We start from the raw sequence: 7,488 nt of genomic DNA, 5'->3' as shown, positions 1-7,488 counted from the left end.
GATAGACAAAATCGTTCCTTATTGATAAGATTGGAACAAGTGGCGCTATCTATTAATTGTAAAAGCAAACAACGCCAGTCAAAGTCTAGACGGTTTCAAATAATTTTAACTTAAATTGAATGATTTATTATACAACTAAGATACCGGAGCTGTTTGCGCTCTTCCATTTCACACACTAATTGCACACTCTCCGTTTTGGAAGGTAATAACTGGCCATTTAACTGAATAGGTACTTTGTCTTTAGATTCAATAAAAGAGTGTAAATGTGCCCTATTTCAGGGTGTTTTCTTATCTCCCTTTTTGACAAAAATCCTAAAACAAAATAGTCAATGTATACCGTCTGGCAGTTTCCAGTTACCATTCAAAAAATTACGATAATCGAGCCAACCAACTCTAGATGATAGTTTGGTACCTCAAAGAGACATAATGGATCATCTTTATAGTAAGATCAGGAGAGCTAGAGTTACAAGCAATGTGATATATTTACAAAAGTGGGACTTATACTACAAACCTTATAAATCACTCTCAGATTTTTGTTTTATATTTGATGAGACCGCTTCAATTCGCTAATTTAATGTCGCGTTTCTATTTGAAAGTTTTTGAAATAAATATTATCTTTCTGCGACAGTAAAATGAAAATTTCATAGAAAGCCAATCTTCTATGTATTACTTTTCAAAGTGTTGAAAATAAGACCCTTTAACTTGCAAGCAGGTTTTATTTGCTGAATATAATAAATGAAACATACACAATAATATCTATGTTGAACGCAATAGATATGAACATACACAATAATATCTATGTTGAACGCAATAGATATGAACATACACAATAATATCTATGTTGAACGCAATAGATATGAACATACACAATAATATCTATGTTGAATGTAATAGATATGAACATACACAATAATATCTATGTTGAATGTAATAGATATGAACATACACAATAATATCTATGTTGAACGCAATAGATATGAACATACACAATAATATCTATGTTGAACGCAATAGATATGAACATACACAATAATATCTATGTTGAATGTAATAGATATGAACATACACAATAATATCTATGTTGAACGCAATAGATATGAACATACACAATAATATCTATGTTGAATGTACTAGATATCAACAGAAACAATAATACCTATGTTGAATGTAATGGATATGAGCATATACAATAATGTATATGTGGGTCTAGATAAAATGTTATATTTGAATTTTTGGTAGGCTATGTTTTACGATAACAAACTATTAATAGGCAGCCTACTATGGAACAGCTAATGCTAACATAATGTTTCAGTAATAAGGTTAAGAAACTCGTTTTTTTATTCAGAAAGATCCATATACAATACTTACTTTTTTAACCAAACTGGCTATGAAAAAGGGAATTTCTTATACACTGATGTTTCTAGTAGCAACTTGAAAATACTTTGGTATTGATGATATCGCCTTTAAAATCTATTGTTGTTTTTTATAAACACATAAATCTTAATTCGTGCATTTAACGCCTGCTATCATCATTTAACGACCGCTATCATCTTTGTGCGAATTTTTACATTCAAGAACTATGCGTAAATCATTGATATATTTTAGAAGTTTTTGTGCTCCCTGGCGGACACTATAAACATAATGTTTATCAGTAACAAAAGCTCAGTACACAATTGATTTTAAAGATAAAGATACCTTACATTCTGAATACACTTAACAATTAAAATTCACTGCTACTTGTGGTTAAATGAAGTATTTTCTATCGCTAATGACGGTTCTATTTGAATAAACCATTAACATATGTCGATACTACAATAATCTAGCACTCTTTGAAGGAAATATTATTAGATAGGTATGTAATTAGTTAATTATTCATTGGTATGTGGTAATTTCAAAGACAAACCTAACACACCGCTAACTGATCTCCACAATGACTAGAGATTCAAGGCCTTTTTGTGTATCTACGCAATAGAGCAGGTGTAGTGATTTGTAGTGGGTGGAAAAAAGAGAGACAAGAAACAGCATAAAGGTAAGAAAAAAGCTTTAATCGTTGAATAAAACAAAAGAGAAAAGCTTAGCGCTTTTTTGACTGTTCCTTTGGTATGTGTGAAATGAGGTAGAATATAGGTATTATTGTATCAAGCTGTGCGGAAATATAAAAGAAACTATTTTTATTGAGATATATTCAGGTTTTTTTTTAAATCACCTGCATGTACTCATCGTTTTCTCGGTAAACTATCATTAATTGTGCTCTATCCTGGACTACAACGGTTATTCAATGGAAACTTGTACCAGTTTACCTTGTGTATTTCTTGACCCATTTCAAAGAGTGATACAGATACGTATAAAAGTTGGTATGAGCTATGAAGTTTTCTTCCTTGAAGAAATTGAGGGCAAAAGAGAGAGAGAGATAATGAAAGAGATCCTTGTGCTGGAAGAAGAGAATAAAGGACTGAAGCCCAAAGGAAAAAGAAGGGTCACAACCATATGCCACAGAATAAGATTCTCGAGGTCTTGGAGGATGAGACAGCTGGGATTCAACTTAAAGTTTAATAAAAGGTACCGCATGAACACAAATATTAGAAGAGAGGACAATCAGAAGGAGGAGGAGACTCATACAGCAAGATAGCCCAAGATTCAATAAAGACAACAGGAGAAAGAGAAATAACATCACATACCTGTGTAATCAAGACAGCAAAAGATAGATGCGAGGTTATCTTTTCCTCGTTGTGAAAGGAAGAACCAGAAGCAAGAACAGATGGTAGGAACAGCTTGATAAAATTGTAGAAAAACGATACAGGCTCGACGGAAGCAGGAGGACGGGAATCTTGGGTCCAATATTAGAATGGGAGTAACTACCTTGAAAAAATAATGGTAACATCACTGATCATCATAGTGCCTCTTGTCGCCGTTGAAATGGTAGAAGACAACTCTTGTTGTGAAGTGTCTGGGCCTCGGGAAGTGTCATACGCAGGGATATGTGAATTCACAGTCAAGTCAATCCATGAAGCTTTTTACATTTTTTGAAGTAGGTCTGGTAAGTCTGTGATACATAAGCCTAGTTCAGCGCTTCCCAATTAATTTTTCTTCGCGAATCTCTTGAGTATTAATAGTTTTCGCAGCGAACCCCCTTTAAGCAGTAATAAATTTTGTAAAATAAAATAACTTTTGAACGTGTTGAATCTATTCAAAATGAAACATTTCTGTACTACATAATATCTAACACGTTTACAATAAAGTTTGAATCTCTGATATTGTCATCAGTTTGCAGTTAGAACCAAGTAAAATTGAAATATCATTATTGAAACGTGATAAAAAACTGAAAACAAAACCATTTAACTAAAACTAATGAGACTTCTGAGTTTGTTTTGAAAAACAAAGTGCGTTAAAGTTCACCTCAACAGAAGAGAGATGTGGTCTTAAATCTGGCTCTGCATCGAGCTATTTCCTTCCATAAACATTTTAATAAATTCGAAGGAAATTAAAATATTTATAAAAGCTGTAAAACCAGGACAGTAAACAAGACACCATTACCAGACTTTTCTCGCGAATCACTCATAGTTACCTCTCGAACCCCTAGGGATTCGCGAACCACCGCTTGGGAAATGCTGGCCTAGATCAACGATGTAGTGAGAAAAATTGAGATTAATTTCTTAAACTCAAACAGTAAGTGAATAACAATAGAGAGTATTCCTTTCAAAGAAACAATAACACAGAATCTGAAACACGTGTTTCAAATCTGGTAATTTAATCATACATCCATTAATAGGATAAGTTAACATCTCAACTTGTTTTCTCTTTGGAATGAGATGTAATACTAAAGTTTGAAAGACTACCTGGGAGATCAATAGGAAATAAGGCTTCTGATTTCTTTGTGCTATATTCTGAAGATGATACTCTGACAGGCCAAACGTTTTAAGATTTGAAAAGCCAGACTAGGCTCCAGTTAACAAAGTTTTATTATTTTTTCTAACAGGACGATTTATTTCTGGAATGAATTGCCTTTGGAGGTAGTGGGGGCCAGCTTTATAGGCTTAAGAGAGAAATTGGTAGTTTTCTAAAGAGTAAAGGGTGGGTTTAAATTTTTAATTTTTACCTAAGAGTACGTGTGTAAGCCAGCCTTGGGGAACAAAATGGTTTCTTATTCCTTATATATATGTTATGATAATATTAAAGACTCATTTGGAAAGTCAATCTAATATCAAAGTCCATGTTTGCTGCAAGAATCAACATAAAAAGCATTTAATAAAAGTTCAGTAAAAGCATATATTTGGTTTATGGTGAACAGATTAGAGAAAAAAACTCGAGTACTTATCAAAAACCTCATTACATTTTGCTAGCGTTTGTAATTAGTTCATATCAATATAACAGGTTATCATCCTTGCCACCAAAAGTGAATCAATACATATTATTCGTGTACCTTTTCGTGCTTTAGATCTAAGTTGTTTAGCTTTGTATAATGCTGGGTTAATAATAACTTATTTTTAGTGGTTATTCGTGATTTGGAAAACTGTTTGGGTAAAGTAGCTGAGCTCTTTGTACTGATTACTAGAGGTTGAAAAAACAAGCTCCCTGAATCTGATAGAGTGGTTTATTACTACAAAGTGGTCATGTTAATTTTTTTTTTCTAGAACTCGGCATTTGAAGTGAAAATGTACATTTAGAGCTTTTATGCAATAAGTCCTGGTTTGCAGGATCGCGAAGTTAGGAATGTGGAGAACCAATGGGGGATTCTTTCCAACATAATCTACCTCCAGTTACGTCAATCCTCAAGGATAATTTATACCCCCCCCCCCAATCATGGAAAGTCTGTAAAGTTTAGTTTTCTAATATTATATTGCTTGGCGAAATTTAAGGTGCATTGCTACATACAGTTGCATCTTGATTAGCATTACATCTAGATGATTAGATTGACAACAAAGCTAAATAAACTGGATTTTTTTTCCAACTTACGGCGTTATTGGCTATGCTTTTGGAAACACTGTGGTGACATTTAGATTTGGAGAAGAGATTTGCTCGTAAAATTTTGGTCCTTTCACTTGTGCTTGGAACGGACTTCTTGCAGTCTGTTGATGTTGTTTCGAATATCAAAGTTGGATTGATTTATTTTACTGTACAAGAAGTAGTTATCAGAACTAGATTTTAACTGTTATGGTAAAACTTTCTAAATTTAGAAAATATGAAACAATAGGCCTGTTCCGCCATGATCTGATTTGGATACTAGCAATTTGTCGATTGAGAATGGTGTTCTTCCTCATTCCTGTGAGCTCATTTTATACTTTTCTTTGGAGATACAGATGGAAATGGATATTATATTGAAGACATTTTTTAAGACTAAAAGATAATGTATCTGCTGACTTTAGAGGCCAGCTTTCAAAGCTACAGTACTCATTTTATGATATTTTCTCCAGTAAATCTGGTCCCACATTGTGCGGCAATATAATGTATCAGGATGTTAATAAATCTGTCCTGAATCAGGCTTGGACACAGGACCCTCAGTTTACACTAATGAATTAAGACTGGTGGTCTAATGAATTAAACTATCAAGGCTCAAGTACCAAACAGATATTTCCTCTGGACTACTATAAAAATCCAACGGAGATATATAGTTGTCCTATAACTTGTGTTTTTGTTTGTTTGTTTTTTAACATGTTAAATAACAATCCCTCCATAATTGTACAAAACGATTCTTCAGGCTTACATAAAAACTTTTCGTAATATTTATTTTTAATTCAAGTATCTTAAAAATAACTTTTAGCAACATAATCGTTACAGTGATTTTAAAAATATACTTCTTTACAAATTGCAATATTCAAATAAAAATATCGGTTCTGAAGTAAATGTAGCTAAACTTGAAATTAAACAAAATTTCACGAATACCGAAAATACACAATTATAAATTGTAATAAAATCCCAAAGGACAAAGAAGTGATAAATATCGCATTGTGAAAGATATATAGCGTATTTAGTCAACGTTTCGGTTGAACAACTTGTATGTGTACCTTCATTAAGGCATTTACAATGAAGGTATTTTGACTTAAACACTGGCCACGTATATCTTTTCTTGATATTAGTCACTTAAAAAGTAACATATATGAAAATCTAACTTTCATTTAGACTTACCTAATTGTTTTTGTAGATGTCGCATGCCCATTCTTCTGTTGGAACTTCTTCCAAAGGGGGATCAATACATGCAAGATGAATTACCGAAGGGCAGTTTCCACAGCGTAGCGTATTATCAAGTTTATGGCGAAGTCTGCAATGATCAACGTGTCTAACAAGTCCTTCATTTGTAATTTCCTAGTGTGATAAAGTTGAAAGAAACTGATCACACAAAAACTGCAATGTTTTAAGCTTGTTTGGAATAATGATGAACGATTATTCACAGTTTTATGAAATATTCAGGGCATAGTAATATTCTCTATCACATTGAAGATATATTCTAAGAATTTCTGGCCAAGTGATGTTGTCCAATAAGTATAAATTTATATTTACACAGTCAAGTAGATCTCGTGGTTCAAACATTGTATATTTGACATCTTCCTCTCGTAAAATCTCTTTGAGAAGCATTATATAAATATCTAAAATTGGAGAATTTTGTTCATCAGAAATCCAAGCTTTGCAAAAATTATCAAATCGTAAACCTGTAAGACAAAATGTTTCTAAGATGACGTAAAGCTTAATACACTCCCAAACCTGACGTCAAATGTTCATTTGGAAGAAACAAGTCTTCAGAGTGTTTTGGAAATAACAAAGGTGGTTGCCCCCAGTGGCACAGTGGTACGTTTGCGGACTCATACTGCTAGAATCCGGGTTTCAATAGCCTTTTATAGCTTTGTGCTTAATAATAAACAACAACGACAGAGGTAGTTTTCACGAACTTGAAGTAAAATTGGCCTGCGGGGCCTCCATCCCTATTTTATATCAATTGATGTGTTAAAAATTATACCAAAGCTACTCTGTGACAGAACATTTCGATTGTCAAGTTCATATGATTTCTCTGATTCTAAGCTTGAATTTCTATTTTATCCTCACCTTCACTAGCATTAGACAAGTTCCCGTAATAATATGAATCACATTAAATTCATTATCCATTACAGTCTTCCAAAAATAATGACTTCTTTTGATAGCCTATTCACGTAAACCATTGGATGTCGGTCCCTTGCGGATTGTTTCTGTTAATTTGTCCTAGAACTGGGGCATGGGCCATTCATATCACATGATCCTGAATTCAAAGACCTTGTCGTTTTCTGAGATGAGGCTAAAAGGCGGTATCGGGTATCTTGATACGTTCGATACTTTTCGTAGAGATTCAACGAAAATTGACAGACTTGTCAGGATGTGTTTGTATAACCGTTAAGTCTATCGATATTGTGTTACGCAAATTCGGGCCTAAGTACATTGAATTCATCAAACTTATTGATTACGTTAACATATATCATCTATCACATATACACAGCGTGGTCACAAGTAAATAGACACCACCTT

This window comes from Limulus polyphemus, unplaced genomic scaffold (genome assembly GCF_000517525.1).
Source record: "Limulus polyphemus unplaced genomic scaffold, Limulus_polyphemus-2.1.2 Scaffold1955, whole genome shotgun sequence".
NCBI classification, from domain to species: domain Eukaryota; kingdom Metazoa; phylum Arthropoda; class Merostomata; order Xiphosura; family Limulidae; genus Limulus; species Limulus polyphemus.
Note: the sequence above shows the minus strand (reverse complement) of the source record.